At 45.3% G+C, this 18,272-nt stretch overlaps 1 non-coding gene across 1 annotated transcript; it reads left to right on the forward strand.

The window, feature by feature from the left end:
- Positions 1–635: 635 nt before the first annotated feature.
- Positions 636–773, forward strand: LOC119948255. Its single transcript, XR_005456662.1, has one exon. It is a non-coding gene; the product is annotated as a small nucleolar RNA SNORA7 (small nucleolar RNA).
- Positions 774–18,272: the final 17,499 nt, after the last annotated feature.

Raw genomic sequence — 18,272 nt, forward strand, 5'->3', positions numbered from 1 at the left:
CTGAACCTTTAGTGCACTTCATTTCCTCAAGATGGGCAGAGGTGAGTTCAAGCTCCAGCCATTATATTCATTGTCAGATCAATTTAGCCCCACATAAAACCCTCAAATTGGCTCTCACTGAGCCCACATAATGACTTAAATGATCGAGGGGTTAATGGTCATTTCACAGTTATTTGGGTATTCAAGAGTTTCTGAGGAAATGCATGTCTCCCATGCTTTGACTAATGCTTTGACTACTATCTAAATCAAAGAAAGCCACTAAAGAACACAAAAATGACCCTGGCTGTTGCGTGTTAAATCATCTCTAATTGAGAGCAGTATGAAACCAGATACTCAACTGTCAGAAAATGTTCTAGATGCTCTAGAGGCTTTCATCTCAGTCTGACAGGCTTCTGTCTTACTGGTAGGTATCTTCAGAGTCTGATTTTATTTCAGAGTCAACTGGCATCTGATGGCTTCTAGTGACACACGCAATGTAGACCATAACGTAAACTGATGCAACATCCCAGGACTGACCTGTGGAGTGATCTCTAGGATGATAATAATAATAATAACTTATGTGCTTACTATGTGCTAAGCACCATACTACTAAGTACTGGGGTAAATGCAAGATAATCAGATTGTACACAGTCCCTCCCCTCTCAGGGTCACACCTGGAGAGTTTCTAGTACTCTACCAGTCTTGGCTACAGGAGGGAGAGTCAAGCAGAGGCCTACCCATTCCATTTCTAGCTTGGGCAGTGGCTAGCGAGTGGAAGGCAATTGGCTACAAGTCGAAACTCACCCATGCTGGGCAGCAGTGGCATGGGAGAGAGTCGAGGGTGGAGACTCGAGTTTACTGCTCAGAAGGTGCCAGTGGTAAACCACTTCCATATTTTTACCGAGAAAACTCTATGGATACATTACCGGAATGATTGCAGATGGAGAGCCGGGCATTCTGGGAGAGCTGTATCTGAGGTGTCGCTATGGGTCGGAAATGCCTCGATGGCATGAGAAGACAAGGCACAGTCCCTGCCCGACACAGGGCTCCCAGTCTAAATAGTAAGGGAGAACAGGTGTTGAATCCCCATTTTCCAGATGAGGAAACTGAATCACAGAAAAGTTAAGGGACTCACCCAGGATCACACAGCAGGCATGTGGTGAAGTAAGGATTAGAACTGAGGCTCGCTGACTCCCAGGCCAATGCTCTTTCCACTAGGCCACCCTATTTCTTTGAAAAGACCAATTCCTGGGACACCCCACTCTATTTCATGGTTCAGGGCTGTTTCAGGATCTGGAAATATGGGTCTACCTCCCCAACTCCCCACCCCCCGCACAACCCCACTGCCCCTACCCCACCAGATCCTGTGTTAGCAGAAAGAACGTGTCCAAGCCAAAGGGCCCTCCTTTAATCTAGTGGTTTCCAGCATGCTGGATGTTTCAAAACTCAGTAAAGGCACTGTGGAGTGTGCTCAGAGCTTTATTACACATTTAAAACATTTCCCAATCATAAAAGGGAAAGTCTATTTCATTTTCTACATGTTTGAGAATTCAGCCTCCAATAAAAAAGTTTTAATTATAATAGAGTAACTAATTAATCAATGCAGCTTTCCTCATAATTTTTGGTTAAAGCTATGAAACAGAAATGGGCTTTCCTATCAGTGTAGTGCTTGTAATTAGATAGAACAATATGCAACGTGTGTGAGAATTATTAGCAAGAATTTGGCTCCCAGAATCTCCATTTCCATTCTGTTGCATGCCTTCAAGGGGAAAACACATAATTTTAATAGTGTGCTGTCCAATCCTGGCTAAGAATGAAAAGCTGTGCCATCTTTTACGGAGTGGAACTTTACAGATCCATCATTTTCCATTATCTTGCTATTTATTTCTTGGGCCAGATACCCATTTAAATTCAGTGGCTGTTGTACTTTATTTAACTGCCAGCCTCTCCCCCTAGCACTGTGCTGAGATTCTCATTAGGAGAAGAAATCAGGTGATGCAAAGGCAGCCTTCTTGAATTTGCAGCATCTCTACTCTGTCCCTTCAGTTGCAAAGGTAATGGGATACAACTGTGTGTTTTGCGCTTGATGTGCTGAGACAATTTGAACTGATGGCATCAAGATTTCTGGGTGCTGACACCAGTCCACACTGTTCTGTCAGCTGGACCGGGGAGGCATTTTTCTCAGGACACAAAATCAGGAATAACTGGATTTGGCAATATCACCTCTGAATTCCTGCACATACATGGCACTAGAAGAGGTGCTAATAGGTGGATGACACCACATTTCTCAGTAACTCTGCCTAATGAAAGGCATCCAAATGATTCTCGAAAAGTGGGGAATTTACTCTGTGTTTTAAAAATCACCTTCACAATCTTACTAGTTGATATGGTCCAAAAGGCCAAATCATTATGAAATAAGGCAGCCAATTTTCCACATCACTTATAAAAGAATTTCCCTCCAAAGAGAATACTTAAGGTTTTGGTGGCCTGTAAGTGGGACCTGGCTTTCACTGGTGCAAGTGGAAGAGAAAACAGTCTTGATAAGAATACAAGCATTATCCCACCCTACTCCAAGAACTGCCAAAGGAACGCACCCTCTCTAAAAATCTGTGACCATGAACACTACCATCACTGAGTCAGACACACAGTCCATGCAGTCTGGGATTTTGTTGCTGACAGAAGTAACCGGATGCTTGGAGGAGTTGTGGGATGGTTGCCCAACTGGATATCCATCCTTATAGTTAAGAGTGGACCATCTAACATTTTTTATAAATCGTATTTGTTCAGTGCCTACTATGTGTCAGATATTGTACTAAGCCCTGGGATAGCTACAAGCTAATGAAGTTGGACACAGTCCCTGTCCTACACGGGACTCACGGTTTTAATTCCCATTTTGCAGATGAAATAACAGAGGCCCAGAGAAGTGAAGTGATTTGCCCAAGGTCACACAGCAGACAAGTGGGTAGAGCAGGGATTAGAACCCAGGTCCTTCTGACTCCCAGGTCCATGCTCCATCCACTAGGCCATGTCACTTCTCCTAGGCTACACTGCTTCCTCATCCTGAACCCTTTCCTCTAGTAACCCATTATGAGCCACTGGCCCGTGAATTAGTCCAAATTCCTATCACACCACTTCCTATGGGAAGACATCCCAGATGTTGATTATTCTTTTGCTTGTTTTGAACCTACTGTGATGACCATTTCCCCTGGTCATCATCATCATCATCCCCCCACACTTAGGAAAGGGAGGAGAAAGCCAGAAGAGTCAGTCCATGGTGCCTCTCCCTGAAGGAAGTGTAAAGTCTTAGCTGAACCAATCAGAGAAAAGGACTGGGGAGGTAGAAGGGGGGCCAGATAGTTGGAGAAGGAAAACCCTCAGGCATCTTGAAGTGAGGAGGTAGAGAGCTCTATGGCTGGGAGAGCAGGACACAGAGAAGCTCCTGTTGTGGATACTGGATGGACACAGGGCACAGGGAGGGTTTGGAGAAGATCCCAGATTAGGGTTTGGAAGTACTGGAGTTTCAAGGGTCCAAGGCTAGGACTCCAGAATAGCGAGGCTTCAGGCCCTGAGAGGGGAAAAAGGACAATTGGTGGCCTAATGAATCAAAAAGGGTGAGACTGGAACCTGGGACTCCCCAAGAGAAGACGGGGAAGGACCAGAGGGACGTGTGCATGGACCACCTGGTTACCTTTTAGAACGGTGTCTGGTACATAGTAAACACTTAACAGATACCATAAAGAAAGTGAGTGCCAGGATGACCATAGGGAAGTGTGGTGGGTCTCAGGGGAAAAAGGATTAGATCCAGAGGAAGACAGCTGGAACTGGATTTGTTTCCATTGCTACCTTGTAAAGAAACTATTATATATTCTTGCTGTCAGATCTTGGTGCATGCCTGCAGAAGAGGCTGGAGGAGAGCTCCAAGTGCCAGGGAGACACGTGGGCTTGCAGCTGTGGAGCTGCAGCTGTGGGAAGGTGTGCTTTGTCCATGAGCTTCCTGCAGCCAGCTCCTGGATGGGGCTGGTAAGACTAGGCTCTGATTACCTCTATGCTTTCAGAAAATGCCTGGGGTTCAGCCTTGGAGTGGTGGCAGCAAGATGGGAGCAAGGAGTTGGGGGACCGTGAGCAGGATATCCTCAAACCTGCATTAGCTGAAAGGGGGAGATGGAGGGCTTAAGGACTAAGCAGAAACTGCCTCATCTGGGCACTCCTAAAGTGACTCCTAGGGCTCTTTCAGTTGGGATTTAGGGCTGAGAACCACTGGTAACATCCACCTACCTGCCTCCAAATTGAACAGATTCCCTTTAATTAGAGTCCAACACAGAGTATCCTGATCCCTCCAATCTTAAGCACAACCCTGCTCAAGTTAGTCCCTGATGTTCTCTGTGCTCCAAGTCCCTTCCGTGTTAGCCCTGTCCACACACTTCATGATTCTGTGAACTTCAATCATGACCCCTCTGAGCCTGTGTCTTTCCAGAAAGAACAAATCTTTTTTTCTCTTTCCTCAGACAGAAATTCCTCCATCCTGATAATCTCAGTCATTTTCCTCTTAACCTTCTCCAGATCTGCCTCTTCCCAGAATGCTCCCCAATGAGGTTAACCTGAGCTATCAGATGGATCTTATGATTATGAAGAGCTTGGCTCCTCCAAACTACCCTTTTCATCCGTGGGAAAACATGTCTTAGAGATAATTAAGTGCTGGGGGAAGAGGGAAGAACTGGGGCTTTTGCATTTGTGTTTTAGGGTGGTTCATTACGATATTACCATATTTTTGAGACAGCTAATATGTGAAAGGAAAACATGGCTCTGTTGGGGTTTTCACAGGATGGTGGTGTTGTTAATTAGTTGTGTCCTGGCCAAAGGTTATTATCTGAACAGCTGCTTCTTTACACAGCTTCCACACTCTCTAGCCAAAATGTCATCATGAGAAAAGAATCGATTTTCCTCATGTGCGGGTAAGGACTTTCCTATGGGAATTCAGGACTCCACTCAAATGCTCTAGCCATGGACATCATCTGGACTCCAGACTCTAGTCCAGCTCTTTGTCTTTCCTGGGCAAAGGTCCCAAATGGGCTCATCTGGCTGGATGATGTTAGGCCTTTGTGATCATTCGCTATTCACAGGCCCATAACACTCTCTCATTTGCAGAACATTCTACAACTACCCTCTGACCCAACTTTCAGCAATGGATCACCATCATCATCATATTTTTTCTAGGAAGGGGAATGGAGGCATTAAGCCAAGGACCATGCTCAGGTTCAGTGGGATGTGGATATTCTGCTGTAGTGCTATGCACAGGCCATGAAATGCATGAAAGGACCTGTCCCAGCCTGGGTTCATTCATGCTGGCCCATGGTGACTTGCCTCAGGCCAAGTCGGAAATGCATAAATGACTCACTTTCGAAGAGCAGTATTGGGCGCATGCAATTGTCCTAAGGCTTCTGGGATATGCCATCCCAGAAATCAGAAGGACAGCCACATTTGGACAAATCTACCAGTAATCGCCAGCAGTCCGTGACTCATTTGGAGGAAACTGTGGGGATGGTACAATTAGGATTAAGTCTGGTATTTTTAAAAAATGATGGTATTTGTTAATCACTTACTATGTGCCAAGCACTGTTCTAAGCACTGGGGTAGATACAAGGTAATCAAGTTGTCCCACGTGGGGCTCAAAGACCCAATCCCCATTTTACTGATGAGGTAACTGACACAAAAAAGTTAAGTGACTTACCCAAAGTTACAGAGTTGATAAGTGACGGAGCAGGGATTCGAACCCATGACCTCTGACTCCCAAGCCCATGCTCTTTCCACTAAGCCATGCTTCTTCCGAACTAAGATTCAGACTGGATACAGATGGCCTAAGATAAGGGATCAGGGCTACCTGGGACTCACGGGCCAGGTCTACCCTGTGCGGTGTTCTAAGTCTACTGTCTGTGAGGGTTAGAAGTTAGATCTTACTTCTTTCCAACCTGTCAAGGTCATCCAAGTCCCATGTGAGACAGAGACTGTGGTTGACCTGTTTATCTTGTATCTAACTCAGTGCTTAGTACAGTGTCCTTATCAATTATTATTATAATCATTATTATCAATCCCGGCTCCACCACTCATCTACTGTGTTACTGTGAGAAAGTCGCTTCACTTATCTGGGCCTCAGTTACCTCATCTGTAAAGTAAGGATTGGGACTCTGAGCCCCACGCGTCCAACCCGATTTGCTTGAATCCACCCCAGCATTTAGTACAGTGCCTGGTACATAGTAAGCGCTTAACAAATACCATAATTATTATTATGATTATTACTGTGATTGTTCCAGTTCGATTGGAAGCAGAGCAGCTTTCACTTCCCTGAATAAGTTCAGAAGGGGATTCCTAGGTAGTCCAGCCAGTAAAGCCAATCCTCCTTTCTGCAACTCCTTGAACGAGTTGTCTACACGCGCTGCCTCGAATTCCTCAACACCAACTCTCTCCTCAACCCCCTACAGTCTGGCTTCCGTCCCCTCCATTCCACGGAAACTGCCCTCTCAAAGGTCACCAATGACCTCCTGCTTGCCAAATCCAACGGCTCATACTCCATCCTAATCCTCCTCGACCTCTCAGTTGCCTTCGACACTGTGGACCACCCCCTTCTCCTCAACACGCTATCTGACCTTGGCTTCACAGATTTCACAGACTCCATCCTGTCCTGGTTCTCCTCTTTTCTCTCCGGTCGTTCATTCTCAGTCTCTTTTGCAGGCTCCTCCTCCCCCTCCCATCCCCTTACTGTGGGGGTTCCCCAAGGTTCAGTGCTTGGTCCCCTTCTGTTCTTGATCTACACACACTCCCTTGGTGACCTCATTCGCTCCCATGGCTTCAACTATCATCTCTACGCTGATGACACCCAAATCTACATCTCTGCCCCTGCTCTCTCCCCCTCTCTCCAGGCTCGCATCTCCTCCTGCCTTCAGGACATCTCCATCTCGATGTCTGCCCGCCACCTAAAACTCAACATGTCCAAGACTGAACTCCTTGTCTTCCCTCCCAGACCCTGCCCTCTCCTGGACTTTCCCATCTCTGTTGACGGCACTACCATCCTTCCCGTCTCACAAGCCCGCAACCTTGGTGTCATCCTCGACTCCGCTCTCTCATTCACCCCTCACATCCAAGCCATGACCAAAACCTGCCGGTCTCAGCTCTGCAACATTGCCAAGATCTGCCCTTTCCTCTCCATCCAAACCACTACCCTGCTCTTTCAAGCTCTCATCCTATCCCATCTGGACTACTGCATCAGCCTTCTCTCTGATCTCCCATCCTCGTGTCTCTCCCCACTTCAATCCATACTTCATGCTGCTGCCCGGATTGTCTTTGTCCAGAAACGCTCTGGGCATGTTACTCCCCTTCTCAAAAATCTCCAGTGGCTACCAATCAATCTGCGCATCAGGCAGAAACTCCTCACCCTGGGCTTCAAGACTCTCCATCACCTCGCCCCCTCCTACCTCACCTCCATTCTCTCCTTCTACAGCCCAGCCTGCACCCTCCGCTCCTCTGCCGCTAATCTCCTCACCGTACCTCGTTCTCGCCTGTCCCACCATCGACCCCCGGCCCACGTCATCACCCAGGCCCGGAATGCCCTCCCTCTGCCCATCCGCCAAGCTAGCTCTCTTCCTCCCTTCAAGGTCCTACTGAGAGCTCACCTCCTCCAGGAGGCCTTCCCAGACTGAGCCCCTTCCTTCCTCTCCCTCTCGTCCCCCTCTCCATCCCCCCCATCTTACCTCCTTCCCTTCCCCACAGCACCTGTATATATGTATATATGGTTGTACATATTTATTACTCTATTTTACTTGTACATATCTATTCTATTTATTTTATTTTGTTAGTATGTTTGGTTTTGTTCTCCGTCTCCCCCTTTTAGACTGTGAGCCCGCTGTTGGGTAGGGACTGTCTCTATGTGTTGCCAACTTGTACTTCCCAAGCGCTTAGTACAGTGCTCTGCACACAGTAAGCGCTCAATAAATACGATTGATTGATTGATTGATTGCATCAGCATGCTCAGAAGCAGCATGGCCTTGTAGAAAGAACACGGGCCTGGGAGTCAAAAGACCTGGGTTCTAATCCCTGCTTTGCCAAATGCTTGCTGTTTCACCTTGGGCAAGTCACTTAACGTCTCTGTGCCTCAATTCTCCTGTTCTCCATCCTACTTAGGCTCTGAGCCCCATGCAGGACAGAGACTATGTCCAACCTAATTAACTTTTATCTACCCTAGCACTTAGAACAGTGATGCATAGTATGCACTTAAATACCATTAAAAAAAGCCAACAGAAGTCATAACTAAGCTTCCTGAATCCTGGTTTAGTCCACCAAGCGATTTCAATGCTCTTGGCAATTTCCCTATTCTTTTGCGGTGTAAATGGCAACATCTTAAAGCATAAGCTCTCTTAGGTAGGGGCAGTGACACATTTTGAGTCCTGAAAAATAGAGAATAATGAGGCTAACAATAAGGTCTCCTATTCAGCACTGCAAGGCACAGTTGACCTTTACATCATATGGTTCTAATCTTTCCTTGATTGTTTTCCAGGCTATCCTCCTCATGCTCATAGCCTAGTGGGAAGAGTACAGGTTGGGGGGTCAAGAGCCTTGGGTTCTAATCCCAGCTAAGCCACTGGCCTGCTGGGAGACCTGTGGCAAGTCGCTGTATTTCTCTGAGCTTGAATTTCCTCATCTGTAAAATTGAGGTTTTAATACCTGCCTCAGGCATCTTGAAATGAGGAGGTAGAGAGCTCTATAGCTGGGAAAGCAGGACATGGAGAAAGCTCCTGTTGTGGACCCTGGATGGACACAGAGCACAGGGAGGGATTGGAGAAGATCCCAGATTAGGGTTTGGAAGTCCTGGAGCATCAAGGGTCCAGGGCTAGGACTCCAGAATAGTGAGGCTCCTGGCCCTGAGAGGGGAAAAAGGACACTTGGTGGCCTAATGAATCAAAAAGGGTGAGACTGGAACCTGGGACTCCCCAAGAGAGGACGGGGAAGGACCAGAGAGACATGTGCATGATGTGGGGATAACATGGGATCACTAATATGAAAGGATTTTGGAAAAATAAAAGCAATAGAAAAATTCAGGATATTATTATTTCCTCTTTCATATAGATTGAAAGGACCAAGAGGAGTCACCTAAACCCCTCCTCTGCCTCCAAAAGGTACTGAGTTCTCTATTTACAGAACTCTAGGGTTGTAGATTCCTCAAAGCACCATGGTACACATGCCAGTCATCATCAACTCATGATGTTTAGTCTACTTTAAATCCCATCTGCTGCAATTTAAACATATATACACATACAATATCACATATCTTACCTGTGCCCTTGATTTCTTTCGACCCCAACACTACCAACAAATTAACTGGGATTTCTGATACCGGGAGGGGGGCGGGGGCCTCGGTTCCCTCCCCTGTAAAATGGGGATGGTTCTCTTCCTCCCTTCAAGGCCCTACTGAGAGCTCACCTCCTCCAGGAGGCCTTCCCACACTGAGCCCCCTCCTTCCTCTGCCCCTCGTCCCCCTCTCCATCCCCCCGTCTTACCTCCTGCCCTTCCCCCACAGCACCTGTATATATGTTTGTACATATTTATTATTCTATTTATTTTACTTGTACATATCTATTCTATTTATTTTATTTTGTTAATATGTTTGGTTTTGTTCTCTGTCTCCCCCTTCTAGACTGTGAGTCCACTGTTGGGTAGGGACTGTCTCTATATGTTGCCAACTTGTACTTGCCAAGCACTTAGTACAGTGCTCTGCACACAGTAAGTGCTCAATAAATACGATTGATTGATTGATTGATTTTCTTCTGTTTATGTCCAAACCATCCTTTCACATCTTACATTCATGTAGTTTGTTTATGCTTCCTAAGTGAATGACTCAAAACTTGCTCCTATTAAGCAATCCTTCTTCCCCTCTTTTATTTTGTGAACTTATGGGCCCACTACCACAACTGATTTCGTGTTCAGTTCAGTGCCTGTGTCTTTAATGTTTGTTTACTAATGGGGAAAATCACAGTAACTAAGGAAAAGAAGCATAATAATCTGTCTTTAATGTAAATTTTGTGTAGTGAACACCACCCATAACAGCCTATTTCCATTCTTTAAAGGAAAGTTTAAGCATGCTCCCGTTTTAGGAGGTTCACGTTTTAATCTTTGCTGACAGCTAAAGGTGAAACCAACTTAACTCTTCCTCGATTGCCAGTACAATAGCTCTCTCTCTGGTCCACCCAACTACAATTATTGAATTAAATGAGTTCCTAGATGCTTTGATTTTCAGGTTCAGGGGGAAGACTACGCTGCAAAGGGCTACAGAGAAAACAGTGGCCCTCTGGGAATTTACCACTTCTTCTGGCCAGCTGTCTCCAGCCATTTCCGGCCAATGCACATATCTGTCTCTTTAGAGAGGACGAAAACATCACTCCTCCACACTTCATCCTTCTTCAGTGCCAAATGCAATGACTCATCCGGACCTTTATGTCATTTCTGAGTTTTTAAAGAAGGCAGCAAATAGTCTGGAAGCCCACTGGGTTCAACCTCAAAGTGGCTCATTAGATTTGGGATCAGTTCCTTCACAGTCAGGGATCTAAGGCACTAACCTCAGGCTTTGAAGTTGTTTGGAGTCTTCCTCTGTACACTCCAACAGATCCGGCTTGTTATTCTTCCTCCTAGGGTGGCTGCTAGTACTGAGATGCACATGATGCTGTATTTTGCATAAGGCTATCTGAGTCTACCCAAGCTTGGAGCATTTCACTGGGTAGACCTCTGACTCCCCTGCTTGCTCAAGAGTTGTCGAATTTCTTGTCTTTATTTTTATGATATTTGTTAAGCACTTACTGTGTCCCAGGCACTGTACTAAGTGCTAGGGGAGAGACAATGTAATTAGGTTTGACACAGTCCATGTCCCTCATGGGGCTCACAGCTTTAATCTCCATTTTACAGATGAGGTAACTGAGGCATAGAGAAGTAAAGTGACTTGCCCAAGGTCACACAGCAAATGAAAAGCAGTGTTGCCTAGTGGACAGAGCACAGACCTGGGAGTGAGAAGGACCTGGGTTCTAATTCTGGCTGTGCCACTTGTCTACTGTGTGACCTTGGGCAAGTCACTTCTCTTCTCTGGGCCTCATTTACCTCATCTGTAAAATGGGTATTAACACTGGGAGCCCTTTGTGGGACAGGGACTCTGTCCAACCTGATTATCTTACACCTACCCCAGCACTTAGTTCAGTGCCTGGCACACAGTAAGTGCTTAACAAATACCCTAAAAAAATGGCAGAGCCAGGATTAGAACCCAGGTTTTTCTGACTCCCAGGCCCCAGGCCCTTGCTCTATCCACTGGGCCATGCTGCCTCTCTTCCCAGCTCTCTATGAACATGGGCACCATTCATTCATTCATTCACTCAATCGTATTTATGGAGCACTTACTGTGTGCACAGCACTGTACTAAGTGCTTGGAAAGCACAATTGAGGAACAAATAGAGACAATCCCTGCCCACAACGGGCTCACAATCTAGAAGGGGGGGAGACAGACACCAAAGCAAGTAAACAGGCATCAATAGCATCAACAGAAATAAATAGAAATATAGATATATGCACATCATTAATATAAATAACATTATACATATGTACATATATACACAAGTGCTGAGGGCGCAGGGCTAGAGCAAAGGGAGCAATTTGGGGTGATAGGGAGGGAAGAAAGATCAGGGGAAAAGGGGGGCTTAGTCTGGGAAGACCTCCTGGAGGCCTTGAGCTCTTGGAGGTGGTGAGCTTTCAGTAGGGCTTTGAAGGGGGGATGTGTACTTGTTTGGCGGATTTGAGGAGGGAGGGCATTCCAGGCCAGAGGTAGGATGTGGGCCAGGGGTCGACGGCGGAATGGGCGAGAACGAGGCATAGTCAGAAGGTTAGCACCAGAGGAACAGAGCATATGGGCTGGGATATCGACAGAGAGAAGGGAGGTGAGGTGGGGGCGGGGGGGGGCAAGGTGATGCAGAGCTTTGAAGCCAATAGTGAAGAGTTTTTGTTTGATACAGAGGTTGATGGGCACTTCCAGGCCATACAATTCAAAGGCCCATGTACAACCTGACCGGGCTTCATAAAGTGCCTGGCACATCAAAAATGCTTAACAAATATTACTATTATCAGCATCTTTTCCTATTCCAGCCATCTCCTTTCCTGTACCCCTGCCTTTGATTTCTTAATTAACTATTGGGTGCTTTTCACCTCCTGCTTCAAAAGAAGAAAAAAGTAGCATAGCCTAATGTACAGAGCGTAGGCCTGGGAGTCAGAGGACCTGGTTTCTAATCCCAGCCCTGCCAAGTGCTTACTGTGTGACCTTGGGCAAGTCATTTAACTTCTCTGTGTCTCAGTTTCCTCAACTGTAAAATGGGAATTCTATACCTGTTCTCCCTCCTACTTAGACTGTGTTAACCCTGTATCTACCCCAGCTCTTATACCAGTCCTTGGTACATAGAGCTTAACTAATACCATAAAAAAAGATAGAAAACAATTTACATTCTCATCCAGTTCCCCTGAGGAGGGATCATCTTCTCTGATCAGACCAATGTTGTTCCTTTGGTACAACTCTGCACTGAGTCTTCTCTCTGGGGGCATGCCCCTAGGGCGAGTTATCAGCTCAAAGAGACAGAAGCTCAACTGGCCAACTGGACCAGTTAAATTGGATAATTCAGGTCAGGTCTTTCTAAAATCTCTAGGCAGGTGAGGGAAATAATTAGCTTAGCAAATCAGAGAGAAGAAAACAGGACAACATAACTAAGGCAAGAGCTGAACTTTTCCTGAACTGTCCAAATGATTCTTGTAGAAACTAGGTCCAGCAATACTAAAAATACTCCAAAGTCAACACAAGGAAGCCACACATGAATATTTGGTCCTGAAGGTATGTCAAGCAAATTCACATCCCAGAATGGAAAAACTCTTTTCTAACACAAGCACTTTTCAGGTACCATTCTTAGTAACCAAAGTCTCTATCGACCAACATTATATGCATTAAATATGACTGTCAAAAAGGCCATGAATGTCACAGAATCCATACCCCCAAGACCAGAAACTACACATCGAAGCTTGAAGGTGGTAAATTCATACATGTGATTTGAAGAAAAATGATCAAGTATTCTACCTCACGTCCAGTCCAGATTTTGCCCGAGGAGGCTGCTGTAGTCTGTGGAGCAAGGATATTGTGTGGAGAATCCCAGAGGCAGCTCCTACATAGCAGGCCTTTGCTTTTTCAGCCCACCAACGAAGACTGAGAAAAAACATTGCAAGGATTCCAGCTAAGAGATAGGTTTTGTCGTCCTCTGGGGACACTCAAAATGGGATGGAGAAGAACTCAATAAAAAACAAAGGCATCCTCATTGCTTTGAGAACAGGGAACACCGAAACTATTTATCTTCAGCTCATTAGACAGTTTGGTCAGGAAGACACAAGCAATACATGTCACTGGGGAATTAAGAGCAACATATGTGAAGCCAGAGACTGACAGGCTGTAACTCACATTGGCCCACAGTCTGCCCTCAGACACTCACTTGCAGCTCCCAGTGAGATTTGAGCTGGGAAGTCAATTGTATCTGAGTGCCTGAAAGCCAGTTTTGAACTGTTGGGACCAGCTATTCTCAGCTGAAGCAAGGGCTAGGGTTTTGAGATAATAATCAGATACTAAATGTAACCAGATGGACCAAAAATCAATTTGTGGAGTGCCATAAGAACAGAAGAACTTTGCTGATAAGTAGCTCTAACATTACACATACTTAAAGGAACTAGGACTATGGTCTATCAAACAATTTTATTAGTGAAACTTATGGGAGAATATGGTTGCTATACAGAGAGCATATGGATAATATTGGTGTGGGAATCAATCAGTCAATCATTTTTATTGAGTGCTTATTGTGTGCAGAAAACTATACTAAGCACTTGGGAGAGTACAATATTACAGGGTTGATAGAGATGTTCCCTGCCCCCAATGAGCTTATAGTCTAGAGGGGGAGGCAGACATTAATATAAATAAATACATTCCAGATATGTACATAATAATAATAATAATGGCATTTATTAAGCACTTATTATGTGCAAAGCACTGTTCTAAGTGCTGGGGAGGTTACAAGGTGATCAGGTTGTCCCACGGGGGGCTCACAGTCTTAATTCCCATTTTACAGATGAGGTAACTGAGGACCAGAGAAGTTAAGTGACTTGCCCAAGGTCACACAGCTGACAATTGGCAGAGCCGGAATTTGAACCCATGACCTCTGACTCCAAAGTCTGTGCTCTTTCCACTGAGCCACGCTGATAAGTGCTATGGGGCTGAGGGAAGGGTGAATAAAGGGTGCAATCCAAGTGCAAGGGTGATGCAGAAGGGAGTGGGAGAAGAGGAAATAAGGACTTAGGTAAAATAGGTTTTCAATAAGGTTTTGGGAGCAGGAGTAATTTTTGTTACTTGGCTTTCTCAATCTGAATGAACATTTTTAGGAATCTGCTACTCTCATGGTAGATGGGGGTTCACTTTGGACCCCCTCTCTCTTCCTCTTATTTCAACAGCCTGAGTTTCTGTATGGTGCAATTCCTCTGGGTGAGAAAATCACCCTCTCCAGTGTCAGCTGGTGTACTTCTCCTGCACTGCAGCAGACTTGTCTATATTTTTCTAAACCATTCCTGATAGCCTCAGGCATCTCTAGAAGTCTAGGATCATGACTTATTTTGGCAACTGTGTTCGGTTTCCTACCTGTTATAATAGTTAAAGTTTTCTGGAGTTTTTCCTTCTCACTGTTCCCTGCTGCCATTTAAGATGTGTTCTTTTTCTGTTGCCACTGACTGAGAATTGGTGTGCTTTCCTCTGTTTCTAAATGTCTGGTAACATAGAGGAATGAAAGGTACATGTAGTAGGACTGAGAACCAAATCTGAGTTTAAATGTGGCCTTTTCTTTCACTGACTGCTTTTGTGGCTTTGGGTGTGTTACTTTTGCCTCTGTGACCAGCAACAGAAGATGAACTCATCTACCTCAAGGAGCTTTGAAAATGTAAAGCACTATGTAAATGCCACAAAACAGTGGGTGCTATCAAAAATGAAGAGCTGGAACTTCAGATTTCTGGGACCAAGTCTGGGTGTGAGACTAAGAAGTTGTAGAGAAGCAGTGTGAACTACTGGATGGAGAATGGGCCTGGGAGTCAGAAGGTCATGAGTTCTAATCCCAGCTCCACCACTTGTCTGCTGGATGATCTTGGACAAGTCACTTCATTTCTCTGGCCTCAGTTCACTCATCTTTGAAATGGGGATTGAGACTGGGGGCCCCATGTGGCACAGGGACTGTGTCCAACCCGATTTGCTTGTATCCACCCCAGCACTTAGTACAGTGCTTGGTACACAGTAAATGCTTAACAAATACCACAGTTATTATTATTATAATTACTGGGGAAAAAAGGAGGAGCAGGTTAAATTCCTCGGTGATTTTGAGTCCAGGATCTGGTGCAAGGGTAGTGGAGTGGGGAAGGGTTCTGAAGAGCTGTTGGTGGTGACCAGGTAGAGTGGCTCTTTACAAATGCTGTGTCCCCACCTCCATACTCTTCCCTTCACTGACCTTTTCCTAGAGCTTTGCTCTCCTTCTGTGTTTGCTAACATGGAACACCCACTGTGTGCTTTTCATCTCCCTCTCAGAGGTAAGAATTCCACATCCTTAATCCTACAGAAAAAAGGAGCCCTAAGAGAAGGTCAAAAAAAAAAAAAGATATTCTCTGCCTCCATTGGACATCACACTCCCTGTATGAATTTCAGTACCTGCCAACAGTGTTCCCTTTACAGAACCGCATCAACTTCAACCCTCTAAACCCTAGATATTGGTTGGAATTTCTATTAACCCCTCCTTCACTATTCCCCTCCAGTCAGCAGGCCAGTGGCAGGCCAGGTTGTAGTCACGATGGCATATCTGACCACATTTAGGACTGTGCCTATTGTAAAGGTCTCCCCTATATTCTGCTTCTAATGTGAACTTTCAACTCAAGGAGAAGGTAAACGTATACGCAGTTATGCAGGAGAAAAATCCAGAGCAGGAGTCACACCTACTATTGTACTCTACCAAGCATTTACTGCAGTGCTGTGCAAACAGTAGATGCTCAGTAAGGACTACTGATTGATAGAATGAGCATTCACTCCGTCAGTCATTCAATCTAATTCATTCAATTCATTCAACCCCAGTCTACCAGTTCAGCAGTTCTTCTCAGCCTATTGCTTCTTGGTAGCAATTCCCCTTTCTGCTGTGTGTCTTGCCCGGCAATTATTGTTTCTCTTTCCAAGTGACATCTCTTTCAGCCACTATACATAGGTTTCCTTGATTTTTATCACTTTAGCCCTCCCCCTCCTGCACTTTATCTTCAACATCTACTCTGCAAAATCCCGACAAACTCTCTGCCCTTTATTTTGCTCTTGAGACGCAGCATAACCTAGTGAAAAGAGCATGAGACTGGAAGTCAAAGGACCTGGGTTCTAATCCCACCTCTGCCAATTGCTTGTGTGAACTTGGACAAATCACTTTGCTTTACTGTGCCTCAGTTTCCTCAACTCTAAAATAGGAATTATATACCTGTTCTCCCTCCTACTTAGACTGGAGCCCCATATGTGGGACAGGGACTGTGCTCAATTTTTGCTTATAAAAATGTTTGACACAAAGTAAGCACTTAAATACCATAATCATCATTATTCTCCAGGTTACTGTAGGCCTTCCCTAGAGGCTACATGACACTCCACCTTTCTTTCTATTGAAGAAATAGGGAATGGAGGAAGAAGTGTGGGGTGGAATGGGATAAGGAGAAAACTTAAGGAAGAGTAGCACTACATTGAGCTACACGATGAGGAGGAGGAGATTATTAGTAAAAGGAAATCAGTGCTCTGATTTGCCAAACACAAATTCTGGTATTTGCTTCAATTATCCATGTAGCTTTACTAAGACTCCTATATAAAAGCCAATGTTATACCATCAGGTTGTGTTTTCAGCATATACCACAATAATGAACTTCTCATTTTAAGAACAATTTTAAAGTTGTGTTTGTTGGTATAGTTTCTGTACTATGAGAAGTTTCTGTACTGAGAAGCAGCGTGGCTCAGTGGAAAGAGCACGGGCTTGGGAGCCAGAGGTCATGGGCTCTAATCCCATCTCTGCCACATGTCTGCTGTGTGACCTTGGGCAAGTCACTTAACTTCTCTGAGCCTCAGTTCCCTCATCTGTAAAATGGGGATTAAGACTGTGAGCCCCATGTGGGATACCCTGATCACCTTGTAACCCCCCTAGCACTTAGAACAGTGCTTCACATATAGTAAGCGCTTAACAAATGCTATTATTATTATTATTACTAGGATGAGGCACCATTACTATGACACATTTTCAGGTTCCCAAATCCAATTCTAGGGTCCCGTGAGTTTGTCTTCTAGCAAGAGTCATATTTTGCCTCTTTTCTCTAAAATAATTTGGCCCTCTCCTCTTTCTGCTTCCTATCCAGTTCCTGACCTCCAGTCAATCAATGTCATTATTGAATGATTATTATGTGCAGGCTGTGGTACTTAGAGTGCGGTACTAAGTGCACTGATAGTACAATAGAATAGAGTTGGTAGACACCATCCCTGCCCACACACAGCTTACAGTCTAGAGGAAGTTGCTGTTATGCTGTCGAGTCATGTCTGACTCATAGCGATGCCATGGACACGTCTCTCCCAGAATGCCACAACTCCATCTGCAGTCGTTCTGGTAGTGTATCCATAGAGTTTTCTTGGTAAAAATAGGGAAACAGTTTACCATTGCCTCCTTCTGCACAGTAAACCTGAGTCTCCACCCTCAACTCTCTCCCATGCCACTGCTGCCCGGCACAGGTGAGTTCTGACTTGTAGCAGATTGCCTTCCACTAGCTAGCCACTGGCCAAGCTAGGAATGGAATGGATATGCCGTGCTGGAAACTCTCCTGGTGCGATCCTGATAGGTGCTAAAGGAAGAGCCTCATATTATAATAAATTACAAATAGGGGGAATGGGAAAATATACGGATATGTGCATAGGTGCCACGGTGCTGGGGGTGGTGTGACTATCAAATGCTTAAGGGGTACAGATCCAACTGCACAGGTGATGCAGAATGGAGGACAAACTGGGGAAATGAGGACTTAGGGAAGGCGTCTTGGAGGACATGTGATTTTAGAAGGGCTCTGAAGGTGGGGAGAATGGTGGATTGCCAGACATGAAGGGGAGGGACTTCCAGGCCAGAAGGAGGACATGAGCAAGGGGTCAGGAGTGAGATAGATGAGAT

Source organism: Tachyglossus aculeatus, chromosome X4 (assembly GCF_015852505.1).
Source record: "Tachyglossus aculeatus isolate mTacAcu1 chromosome X4, mTacAcu1.pri, whole genome shotgun sequence".
NCBI lineage: Eukaryota > Metazoa > Chordata > Mammalia > Monotremata > Tachyglossidae > Tachyglossus > Tachyglossus aculeatus.